The following is a 13213-nucleotide window of genomic DNA, read 5'->3' on the forward strand; positions in this document are numbered from 1 at the left end:
ACAAGTGCCTGGCTCCACGGCATTCTTCCAGGACTCGGTGAGCAGCTGCACCTGCGCTTCCGTGGCTGGCCTGAACCATGCTGGCGCTCCAGCGCTTTCTGGACCCCAAACGCTGGTTTGCGTCTCTACGTCCCTATTAATGACCATGAAAGCCCAAGTACATTCTCATTTTGGGGTTTCTTCTTTCCATCCTTGCCATTTCCTGTACTTTCACATCATAATGTCAATAGGTTTTCACAACCCCCTGATGGGATAGGTTCTATTAGAGTCCCCATTTGGCAGGTGAGGAAACTGAGGCTCAGAGAGCAGAGGCAACTTGTCAAAGTCAGAGAGTGGCCAAACCTGGACAAGAGCTCAGGTCTGTCTGGCTCTGGACCCCAGGCATTTTCTGACCTGGACCTCACACCATGAGGCCTTGTGGAGCTGGGCACCCTCTGAGGACAAGACTGTCAGATTCATCTTGGGGCACCTGGGTGGCTCAGTCGGTTAAGTGGCCAACTTCAGCTCAGGTCATGATCTAACAGTTTGTGGGTTCAAGCTCCCCATTGGGCTCTGCGCTGACAGCTCAGAGCCTGGAGCCTGCTTCGAATTCTGTGTCTCCTTCTCTGTCTGCCCTTCCTCTGCTTGCACTCTGTCTGTCTCTCTCAAAATAATAAACATTTTTAAAAAATCAGACTGTCATCTTTCCCGCCTGCACCTCACACATACTCGTTATTTGCCAAACTGAATGTGGCCCTGATCCCATCCCCTTAGGTCCTGAGGGAGAGCTGATGATCTCACTGGAAATGGATCCCGGACTGGGACAGGCTTCTGAGCCTCTAACATGTCTCAGGTCCTACCCAGCTGTCACCTCACTTGACTTTTCCCTTTCAGCTTCCTGGGCCACATCATCTTCCAGTGGAGGAGGAAGAGGAGGAGAGGTAAGCAGCCAGGCTCAGGGTGGTGGGAACCCCAGGGGGAGTGGCCCCCTCCTGGAGGTCCCCCCCCACCTCACACCATTTTCTTCACCTGGACAGCTGGCTCGTCCTGTCTCTGTCCACACAGAGCCTCTCAGTGCCAGGAGCTGGGGAGCTGTGGCCTCTGGGTCTCTGCCACACAGTGCCCCCCGGCAGCAGGAAGTCAGGGGTCTAGGAAATGATGACAATACAGTTTGGTACGTGGTTGTAGTGGGTTACAGGAGCACACGTGAGCAGCACCTAATCAGTTTGGGACACTGGAGAAATGTCCTTGGAAGGAGACACCAATGCCTGTACTGAGGGTCACCCAGACAAGAATGTGGGTGAGGATTCCAGGAGGGGAAAAGGTGTGGGCAGAGGCCCCCAAGGCTAAGATCTTAGCGGGCCCAGGACGGGCACTGGGGGACTCCGTCTGCTTGGACAACGATTAGAGACAATTTGCTGACTGTTCACTTGGACTCTTGATGCAGATGGGAGCCCACCCCAGACACAGTCATAACCCAACTCTGGGTTTGGGGCTGATCTTTTTCTGGCGGGGAGATGGATACAGTTTTTATTTTTATTTATGATTTAACTCTTACGATTTAAAAAAAATCCAGGGGCGCCCGCGCCCGCGTGGCTCAATCGGTTAAGCATCTGACTCTTGATTGATCTCGGCTCAGGTCATGATCTCACAGTTTGTGGGATCGAGCCCCGTGTCAGGCTCTGCGCTGACAGCACGGGGCCTGCTTGGGATTCTCTCTCTCCCTCTCTGCCCCTCCTCCACTCACACGCGCACGCTCTCTCTCGCTCTCAAAATAAATTTAAAAAAAAAACTTTCATTCATTCATTCATTCATTCACTCATTTAAATCCAATAAAGACTTTAACTCCAATGAAGAAGATGGGAGGATCCTTGGTGGTTTTCCTTTTCTCACCTTTTTCTCTACGGCAGCAATGCAATTGCATTAGGTGGTGCAGCTGTCGGGACCTGCTCATCCCCACACCTCCACCTGCTGACTCTCTCAGTTCACAGTCCAGCCAGTTCAACCTGACCTTCTTGTAATTGATCCTTTCTTTGCTTTATTCCTCCCCTGTTCCCTTAACTCTGGGTTATTTTGCTTTAATGTTAAGCTTCTCTTCAACCTTAATTCCAAATACTACTAAAAATCACTTTTCCCTGGACAATTGCCTCTTCAAAGATACAGATAGCCTGGGGCGCCTGGGTGGCTCCGTTGATTAAGTCATGCTCAGGTCATGATCTCCTGGTTTGTGGGTTCGAGCCCCGCATCAGGCTCTGTGCTGACAGCCCAGAGCCTGGAGCCTGCTTCGGATTCCATGTGTCCCTCTCTCTCTGCCCCTCCCCTCCTTGTTCTCTGTCTCTGTCTCTGTCTCTCTCTCAAAATTAAATAAGCATTAAAAACAAAAAAATACAGATAGCCTGGAGTCCCAAGACCACCTGTGGCTCTGTATTTGTGTTCTGGCAGTTGCCCTGAGTTGCCTTTCTTCTGGAAGGCAATAGAGGGCACTAGGGTCGATTCCGGGTTTTCAGGCTGAGAGTGCATACACTGCCCAGAACTCCAAAGACATTTGTATTTTGGACCAATCATAAGGCACCCAAGGAGGACGCTGGGAAGGAAAGCATCATCTGGGTCCATTTCCTCTTACATGGGGTCAGCTCTACCGGGTGTCATGGCAGGCAGAGACCTCGAGGGGGCAGTGTCTATCCAGAGATGCTCCCAACCGCGTGGGAGGCAATCCCTGGGAGAACGTTGCTGGGGAAAGTCCAGGCCAGCAGAGCTGCTGGCTGCAGACCAGATCTTCAAAGCACCCACATGGAAGTGGGGTTCTCTCTGGCAGCACCTTACCCAGGAATCTGAAGCGATCCCCACCCCCACCACAGGTGGTAAGGAGCCAGCTGGTTGTGAGATGTGGATAGTGACAGGTGCCATTGCTGGGGGTGTGCCCCCTTGGCAGCCAAGGGTAACTCTGACACAGACCTGATTTGATCACATCTAATGTAAACCTTAGTCAAAAATATTATTCATGGGGCACCTATGACATTAACGCGACACAGCCTGCATTCTCATCCTCCTTGGGGACCGAAAGAGGCTATTTCTGGACAGTACATCCCCATGGAGGCAGTGTCACCAAATAGCACCCCACTTGAGCTTTGCTCAGAAGAGGATACTTCAGGGGGAGAGGAGACACGGGAAGAAGGCCAGAGGCCCGGAGCCCCACTGTGATGGGAGAAGGGTGCCCGTGGGGCCCCCCACCCTGATGTCCTAAAGGCATTGTGATGAAAGTTCTAAGTCAGGTGGAGGGGGACTGAGAAATGAGGTGAAAGGTGACAACCACACACTCAAACCAGTCACAAGCCGGAAGTTTCCCCAGAGAAGGGTTTGATGGTGGTAACAACCAACCTTTACGAAACACACTTGTTGGTCGAGCAGGGAGACACGCATGTCACAGGCGCTGTCCCATCGGCACCTCCCAGCCGTGGAGCATGTGAGGTGGAGTCTCCTCATTTCCAAACTGCAGCTCAAGGGGTGGAGTGATTTGCTCAAGGTTACAGGTCCAGTAAGGACTGAACTGTTCGTTGGACTCCAGGCCCTGGCCCACAGGGTGCAATCCTGCCTCCCCAGCAGAGGCCCAGCCTCCCACGAGTCTCTTACCCAATGTCATACACTGATTAAAGGAGTTAGAACTTGAACCTAGAACTCTCTGAGCCCTTAAGCCCAAGGTCTTAACCACAAATCTCTGCTGTGCTTCTTATAAGTTGTATCTGCCCAAGCCCTGCCCTAGAGGCCAGGCCAGTGGCCAGAAATGAACAGCCTCAGCCTTGGCCCCGCTCTCCTATTTCCTCTGAACCAGAGGCTTTGCTCCCTTCCCAGTGACCCTCTCATCCCTAACATCAGGACAGGAGCAGAGCCCCTCCTGACCTTCAGCTTCCTCAGCCCTTGTGTTCATCCCAGAATCCCAAAGGATCCCAGCTGGAATACCCATCACAGCAGCTAACACCGGGATAACGTGCTCTGTGCCAGCCCCCAGGCCTTGTGCTCAGCATAACTATCACATGTGTTTGCACGTATTCCTGATGGTGGCCCTAAGAGGTACGTAATTATCTCCATTTTCCAGATGAGGGACATGAAACTCAGAGAGGTTAAGTCACTTTCCCAAGGTAACACAGCTAAGAAGCAGACTCAGAGGTTGAAGTTTCCAAAGACATGCTCTTTAAAAACCAGGTAATAATTTCCAAACCCCTGATTATCACAATTATCTGAAAGGGCTTTTAAAAATAAAGATTTGGGGGCGCCTGGGTGGCTCAGTTGGATAGGGATCTGACTTCGGCTCAGGTCATGATCTCACGGTTTGTGGGTTTGAGCCCCACATCCGCCTCTGTGCTCACAGCTCAGAGCCTGGGTCCTGCTTCCGATTCCTTGTATCCCTCTCTCTCTCTCTCTCTCTCTCTCTCTCTCTCTGCCCCTCTCCCACTTGTACTCTGTCTCTCTCAAAAATAAATAAACATTAAAAAAAATTAAAAAGTAAATAAAGATTTGGGTCCCTAACTCCACCCTAGGGATTCTGATTTTGTAGGCCTGGGGCAGGCCTATATTTCTTGAACAGGCTCCCCAGCTGTTCTTGATATGCGACCTCTCGGGTGAGTGTTCCTTGGTGGTTGGTGAAATTGCTTCTAACCACAGTAATAACGTCCGACCAAATCCTGCCTCCAAACCAGCCATTTTATTTTTTTTTTTTTATTTTTTTTTTTTTTATTTTTTTTTTTAATTTTTTTTTTCAACGTTTTTTATTTATTTTTGGGACAGAGAGAGACAGAGCATGAACGGGGGAGGGGCAGAGAGAGAGGGAGACACAGAATCGGAAACAGGCTCCAGGCTCTGAGCCATCAGCCCAGAGCCTGACGCGGGGCTCGAACTCACGGACCGCGAGATCGTGACCTGGCTGAAGTCGGACGCTTAACCGACTGCGCCACCCAGGCGCCCCTGAACCAGCCATTTTCAAACCCACCTACAGAGTCCCTGGACCCGAAGAGCCAGCTCCAGATCAGACTCAGGTGGGATTTTATCTGGCTTCTCTTCAGCGCCTGCTCACAGGTCCTGGTGTTTATTAGCTCTGCGACTTGCCTGGAGCCGACCTGCGGCCGCACCCTCCACCCTGGCACCAGTGGACCTGCCCAGCTGGTTTGCCAGGGAGCAGCTCGGCCTATCTGGCCATCTTGGGGCTCTTTTCGCTTCTGACTGATCAGAGGCTCAGGAAGTACCTGTGGGGCTTGGGAGCAGGGACCACGTGGAAAAGAGTGCAGGGTAGGGAGTCACTTTGACCATGAGCCCCCACCCCCGCCCCCAGACAGCCTCACCACCCCACCAGTCACCCCCTGGCCACCCACCTGATGCCTGTCTCTCTCAGTCAACCTCTACCGCCCCCTGACAGGAACTTCTTTGGTGTGACTCATGTAGGTCCCTCCTGCTATCCAGCCCATCTCCGGAGTCCCACGCTTCCTGCTAAGTGCTTGAAGGAATGGGTTAGTTAGGGACTACAGGATATTGCAGAAGAGATCAAGATGTGGATGACATGGCGGTGGAAATAGTTTTTTGTCAGTTTTCTAATCTGTGGCCAGAGAAAGCTCAGCGGGCCGTGCCACCACGTATAGACAGATGCAGGAGGGTGGGTGGGTTGGCACAGATTTCACCAGGGCTTAGTTTCCTCATCTACAGTGTAGGTAAAATAAAACCTGCTGTGGCCACTTTGCAGATGATCATAGGTGTAAAGGCGGAGTTAATGATTCTAAAGATATAGGTCATTTTGTCAGCTTATTATTATGACGATGCGTTTGTGTGTTCTAAGCATACTCCTGGCCCCCAAGGAGTGCAAGGGCCTTATAACTTCAAGTAGGACCTTTACTAAGCCTGTCTCCAAACCAGCCCTTCCAGGAAAGTCTGGGGGGGGGGGGGCTGGGAAGGAAGGAGTAAGAGAGGGGGCACCTAGGAGAGAAGGTAGAAGGGGAGGGGGCTGGGGAGCCTATAAAAGTAAAATTCTTACCTTGAAAGCTGTGGTTATCTGGGCATTCATTCATTCCTTCGTTCATTCAATAAGTATTATTTCAAGCACTGCTCTAAACTCTGGGGGTGCCACAGTGAGGAAAAAATAAATACCCGGCCCTTGTGGAGCTTACATTCAAAGGTGGAGGAGGAGACAATAAAGCGAATAAAAATAAATAAATAAATCGGTCTTCAGATGGCGATAAGTGCCAGGGAGAAAAATAAATCAGGGAAAAAGAGATCGTAGCTGAAGCTTATAATATTTGGGCCTCCTTCCCCTCCTCCCCCAAATACATATTGAATGAATTGAAAATACAGGTCCTGGGCCCAGGAAGGGGCTTGTTCTGGGGCAGTTTTAAGCAGGGTGGGAAGGGATTAGGGGAGTTGAGACCCACAGGAGGCGAGGGAGGGGCCCCTGTGGACACCTGCAGGGAATAGCAAGTAGAAAAGGCCCTGAGGCAAAAGTGTTTGAGGAACAGTGTAGAAGCAAGCTTGGATCTCAGCGGGGCAAACAATGGAAATGAGTTGGGGGGTGGGGGAGCAGAGAGTGAGGACCTTCCAAGCCACTGTAAGGACTTTGGCTGCTATCCTAGGTGAGAAGGAAAGAGCTTGCAACAGAAAAGTAGCAAGACTAACTTGCATTTTACCAGAATCCCTCTGCCCACTAGGTGGAGGGGGTCACAAGGGTGAACGGTGGTGATCAGAAGTCAGATTCTGGAAACAACGATATTTTGGGGGCAGAGCCAGCAGCATTTGCTAATGGATGAAGTATGGGGTGTGTGGGAAAGGGGGCCTGCTGGGATCTGGGCGGAAGTCACTGGAAGGGTGGAGTCGCATTCCCTGGAATGAGGAAGTCTGGGAAGATAAGGAGCTAGGTTGGGGTTCTTCGAGGTTTGAGACTCGCCAACTCATCATCCAAGTGGGAATACTAGGCGACAGGTATTTGGGAACGGAGCTCACAGGGAGTGTCAGGTGAAATGTAGAGATGGGGGCGCTGACCGTCTGACATTCCCTGGTTTAGACAGCCATGCGATTGCTCACTGACATCACCTAGGAGAAGGAACCAGGAAGGGAGGAGACCACGGGAACCATGGGAAGAGAATTGGGGACAGTCACCAGAGACAGCCTTTCCAAGAGTTGTGCTCTTAAAGGTAGAGAAATGAAATTACTAGAGAGAGCCATGAAGTCAGGAAGGAGTTAATGTTTCTTTTCGAGTTTGGGCTTTTTTGGGGGGGGGAATATACACAAAATTGTTTTAACCCTTTTTAAGTGTAGTTCAGTGGCCTGTGTACATTCACAACGCTGTGCAACCACTGCCACCGTCCATGTCGACAGCTCTTCTCCTCTTGCAAAACTGAAACTCTGTCCCCGTGAAACACAGATTCCCCAACACGCCCACCATTCTACTCTCTGTGTCTATGAACTCAATGACTCTAGGGACCTCGAACAACCGGAATCATGCAGTATCTGTCTTCTCGCAATGGGTTTATTTCACCCACCATGAGGCCCTCGAGTTTCATTCATGTTATAGCAGGTGCCAAAATCTCCTTCCTTTCTAACACTTGAATAATATTCTATTGTACGGACAGACCACGTTTTATTTATGCATTTATCCTTCCGTGGACACATGCATTGTTTCCCTTTTGTCTACTGTGAATGCCACTGTGCACGTGGGTGTGCAAGTATCTTTTTGAGTCTTTGTCTTCCGTTCTTCGGGCTGTATGTCCAGAAGTGGAACTGTGGGATCATACTGTCAGTCTATGTTTATTTTTTTATTATTTTTTAAAAATTTTTAAAAAGTTTATTTATTTTGGAGAGAGACAGAGACAGAGTGTGAGCTGGCGAGGGGCAGAGAGAGAGGGAGAAACAGAATCCAAAGCAGACTCCAGGCTCTGAGCGGTCAGCACAGAACCTGACGCGGGGCTCAGACTCACAGACTGCGAGATCATGACCTGAACCGAAGTCGGACACTTAACTGACTGAGCCACCCAGGTGCCCCAAGTCTGTTTTATCATTTGAGGAACTGCCACGCTGTTTTCTGCTTGTTTGCTTTTTAAGTTTTTTTTTTTTTAATTTACTTAAGTAATCTCTACACCTATCATGGGGTTTGAACTCACCACCCCAAGATCAAGAGTTGCACATTCTTCTCACTAAGCCAGCCAGGTGTCCCACTGCTTGTTTGTTTTTAAGACAGGAAGTACATCAGCATGTTTGTATGCTGATGAAAGGGATCAAATAGGGGGACCTGGGTGGCTCAGTAGGTTGAGTGTCCGACTCTTGGTTTCAGCTCAGGTCATGATCTCACAGGCATGAGATCGAGCCTCACATTGGGTGCTGTGCTGGGCGTGGAGCCTGCTTAAGATTCTCTCTCTTCCTCACCCTCTGCCCCTCATCTCTCCCTCTCTTTTTCTCTCTTAGAAAGAAAGGGAAGGGAGGGAAGGGAAGGGAAGGGAAGGGAAGGGAAGGGAAGGGAAGGGAAGGGAAGGGAAGGGAAGGAAAGGAAAGAGTACAAAGGAGGAAATGATCAAGCAAAAGAAAGGGAGAATTGCCAGGGTGATGAGCTTGGGTCAGGAGAAAAAGGTGGAAATTTGTGCACAAGACAGGCACACCTCATTTTATTGTACTTTGCTTTATTGTGCTTTGCACATATTGTGCTTTTTTACAAACTGAACGTCTGTAGCCATCATGCATTGAGTCTACTGGCACCATTTTTCCCAACAGCATTTCCTCACTTTGCGTCTCTGTGTCACATTTCGGTAACTCTCCCAATATTTCAAACTTTCTCATGATGATTCTATTTGTTATGGTGATCTGTGATCAGTGATTTTGCGACTGTTACCGTTGTAATTGTTTTGGGGCACCGTAAACCTTGCACACGTAAGACAGCAAACTTAGTCGATAAATGTTATGTGTGTTCTGGCTGCTCCAGTGGCTGGCTGTTCCCCTCTTTGTCTCTCTCTCTCTCTCTCTCTCTCTCTCTCTCTCTCTCTCTCTCTCTCCCCTTGGGCCTCCCTATTCTCTGAGACACAACAATATATTGAAATTAGGCCAGTTAATAACCCTACAGTGGCCTCCAAGTGTTCAATGGTCCAATGGTCTGGATAGAAGATCAAACAGGCCACCACCCATTCCCCTACGCCAACACCTAATCAGGAGCAAGGCCTTAATTCTCTTCAATTCCATGCAGGCTGAACGAGGCGAGGGGGCTGCATAAGAAGTCTACTTTACAAGCTAAAGTAGAGGTTGGTTTATGAGGTTTAAGGAAAGAGCCATCTCCATAATATCCAAGTGCAAGGTGAAGTAGCAAGTGGCTAACATAGAAGCTGCAGCAAGTTTTCCAGAAGAATTAGCGAACATTAATGAAGGTGGCTACACTAAACACAGATTCTTTTTCTTTTGTTAAGTTTTTTTGTAAGTTTTTTTTTTTTTTTTTTTTTGAGAGAGAGAGAGAGAGAGCATGCATGCATGCAAGTGGGGGGAGGGCAGAGAGAAGGAGAGACAGAATCTCAAGCAGGCACTGTGCGATCAGAGCAGAGCCCGATTCGGGGCTTGAACTCATGAACCGTGAGACCATGACCTGGGCCGAGATCAAGAGTCAGATACTTAACCAACTGAGCCACCCAGGTGCCCCTAACAGCCGATTCTTTCTTTATTTAAAAAAAATTTTTTTAAGTTTATGTATTTATTTTGAAAGAGAGAGAGAGAGAGAGAGCACAAGCAGGGGAGAGAGAGAGAGAGGGAGGGAGAGAGAGAATCCCAAGCAGGCTCCGCATTGGCAGCACAGAGCCCAAAGTGGGGCTCGAACTCACGAACTGTGAGATCATGACCTGAGCTGAAACCAAGAGTTGGATGCTTAACCAACTGAGCCAACCAGGGTGCCCCACAACAGATTCTTAATGTAGACAAAACAAAACATCCTTATATTGGAAGCAGATACCATCTAGGACTTCCATAGCTAGAGAGGAGAAATCAATGGCTGGCTTCAAAGGACAGGCTGGCTCTCTTCTTAGGGGCTAATGCAGCCAGTAGCTTTCAATTGAAGCCAATGCTCCTTGACCATTCCAAAAATCCTAGGGCCCTTAAGAATAGCTTAATCTACTCTGCCTGTGCTCCATCAGTGGAACAACAAAGCCTGGATGACAGCACATCTGTTTACAACATGGTTTACTGAATATTTTAAGCCTACTGTTGAGACCTTACTGCTCAGAAAAGAAAGATTTCTTTTTAAACATTTTTTTAAAATGCTTATTTATTTTTGACAGAGAGAGAGAGAGAGAGACAGAGCATGAGTGGGGGAGGGGCAGAGAGAGAGAGAGGGAGACACAGAATCGGAAGCAGGCTCCAGGCTCCGAGCTGTCAGCACAGAGCCCGACGCGGGGCTCGAACTCACAGACCACGAGATCATGACCTGAGCCGAAGTCGGACGCTCAACCGACTGAGCCACCCAGGTGCCCCAGAAAAGAAAGATTTCTTTCAAAATATTGCTGCTCATTGACAATGCACCTGGTCACCCAAGAGCTCTGACGGAGATGGACAATGACATTATATTTTCACGCCTGCTAACATGACATCCATTCTGTGGCCTGTGGGTCAAGTAGTAATTTCTACTTCCAAGTGTTATTATTTAAGAAATATATTTTGTGGGACGCCTGGGTGGCTCAGTGGGTTAAGTGTCCGACTTCCGCTCAGGTCATAATCACTGAAGACTGCTCAGAAGCCCTTTAACTAGTCAAAGAATAACACGTGGTGGTATTTCTATGCCGTGGAGCTGCACAGCAATAAAAAGGAAAAGAAACCACTGACCTGTCCACTGGGGATAAATCTCATATACACGAAGCCAGTCTCCAAAGTTTATATGCTGTCTGATTGAATTCAGACAACGTTCTGGAAAAGACATAACGATAGGAACAGAAAACAGATCTAGAGTCGCCAGGGGAGGGGCTGACTGCAAAGGGGCAGCGTGAGGGACTTTTGGGGGCGATGGGCCTGTGGGTAGCCTGACTGTGGTGGGAGTGGGTGGGCAACTGCATGCACTTGTCACAAACTGCACACCAAAAATAGTGAACTTGCAAACACTATTTACAAAAACACAAAGTAGAGATTGAGCCTGAAAAAAAAAAAAAAGTACTCTCCGCTATTTCTTAGACACCTGCCTCCACACACACAGCAGAGGAGGGTTTACCATGAAGCTAATGACACTCGAGCTTCATTCTTTTTCTTAGAGGACCCATAAATTGCACAAGCTTCAAGCCCCTCGAAACTTGGGTCCACCCCAGGACTGGGCCCCACAGGGGCGTCTGGCCCTGCCCCTCTCCATCCTCAACCTTCTCCCATTTGCCCAGTCTGGGCCGGCCACACCACCACAGGGCCCGGGGTCTCTGCTCCTGTCTAGGAAGCTCTGCCCCCAGCTCTGCCCCCAGACATCTGCACGGGGGGCTCCTCTGACATCCGGGTCCCGGCTTCTATGTCACCACCTCAGAGAGATCCTCCTGGGAGCTCTGCTGTACCACTCTGCCTGATTTCCTTCCAGGAACTCATTTCCACCATTATATTCTTACCTGCTCTTCTCGCGATGTACCCTCTGGGAAACCAAGGGTGTTCTCTGTCCTTCGACACCAGCACCAGAGCCAGGGCAGTGGCTGGTCCACGGAAGTACTGGGGGGAAGGCTGAACTAGGGAATGACAAGGCGGGTGTTGTTTTAATCCCCATTTGACAGTGGGTGGACTGGTTTCACAGAGGTCGAAATACCCAGTGCAAGGTGGGGTTCACATGCTGGCCCTTCCGCTGCCAAAGGTTTACCGCGACACGCAGGAGCAGGACAGGCAACGGCAAACCGTTTGCCCGTGGGTTTGCTGATGAAGTCGCTGTTTTGTTTTATTTTTATGTTTATTTTTAAGAGAGAGAAAGAGAGCACAAGGTTGGGGGGGGGAGGGCAGAGAGGGAGGGAGACACAGAATCTGAAGCAGGCTCCAGGCTCCGAGCTGTCAGCACAGAGCCCGACGTGGGGCTCCAACTCAAGAACCATGAGATCATGACCTGAGCCAAAGTCGGACATTTAACCATTTGAGCCACCCAGGCACCCCTAAGTTGCTGGTATTTTTAAGAACATGTTTTGTGCACAGTCAGTGCATGAAGTTGCACTTTCTTTGGCTTTAGAAACACAGTCTATTTCTTTCTTGTTTTCTTTCTCTTTTTTCCTTCCTTTTTTTTCTTTCTTTCTTTTTCTTTCTTTCTTTCTTTCTTTCTTTCTTTCTTTCTCTTGAGAGGGAGAGAAAGGTGCAAGTGAGCAAGGGGCAGAGAGAGAGAGGAATCCCATGAGGGGCAGAGAAAGAGAGAGAAGTAGAACTCACCCAAAGTGGGGCTTGTGTTCACCCAATGTGGGGCACAAGCTCAGGCGATATGGGACTCGAACTCACCAACCGCGAGATCATGACCTGAGTGGAAGTCAGATGCTTAATGACAGCCTCCCAGGCGCCCACTATTTCTTGAAATAATGAACTCAATAGTATAACTTAATGGCACAAAAACAGACACTCAGATCGATGGAACAGAATAGAGAACCCAGAAATGGACCCACAAACGTATGGCCAACTAATCTTTGACAAAGCAGGAAAGAATACCCAAAGGAATAAAGACAGTCTCTTCAGCAAGTGGCGCTGGGAAAACTGGACAGTGACATGCAGAAGAATGAACCTGGACCACTTTCTTACACCAGACACAAAAATAAACTCAAAATGGATGAAAGACCTAAATGTAAGACAGGAACCATCAAAATCCTCAAGGAGAAAGCAGGCAAAAACCTCTTTGATCTTGACCGCAGCAACTTCTTATTCAACACATCTCTGGAGGCAAGGGAAACAAAAGCAAAAATGAACTACTAGGACCTCATCAAAATAAAAAGCTTCTGCACAGCAAAGGAAACAATCAGCAAAAGCAAAAGGCAACCGATGGAATGCGAGAAGATATTTACAAATGACATAGCAGATAAAGGGTTAGTATCCAAAATCTGTAAAGAACGTCTCAAACTCAACACCCAAAAAACAAATAATCCAGTGAAGAAATGGGCAAAAGACACGAATAGACACTTCTCCAAAGAAGACATCCAGGTGGCCAACTGACACATGAAAAAATGCTCCACATCGCTCATCATCAGGGAAATACAAATCAAAGCCACAATGAGATACCACCTCACCCCTGTCAGAATGGCAAACATTAACA

The sequence above is a fragment of the Lynx rufus genome, unplaced genomic scaffold (assembly GCF_022079265.1).
Source record: "Lynx rufus isolate CCGP_SWC_20201006 ecotype Redwood Valley unplaced genomic scaffold, mLynRuf1.p SCAF_10, whole genome shotgun sequence".
NCBI classification, from domain to species: domain Eukaryota; kingdom Metazoa; phylum Chordata; class Mammalia; order Carnivora; family Felidae; genus Lynx; species Lynx rufus.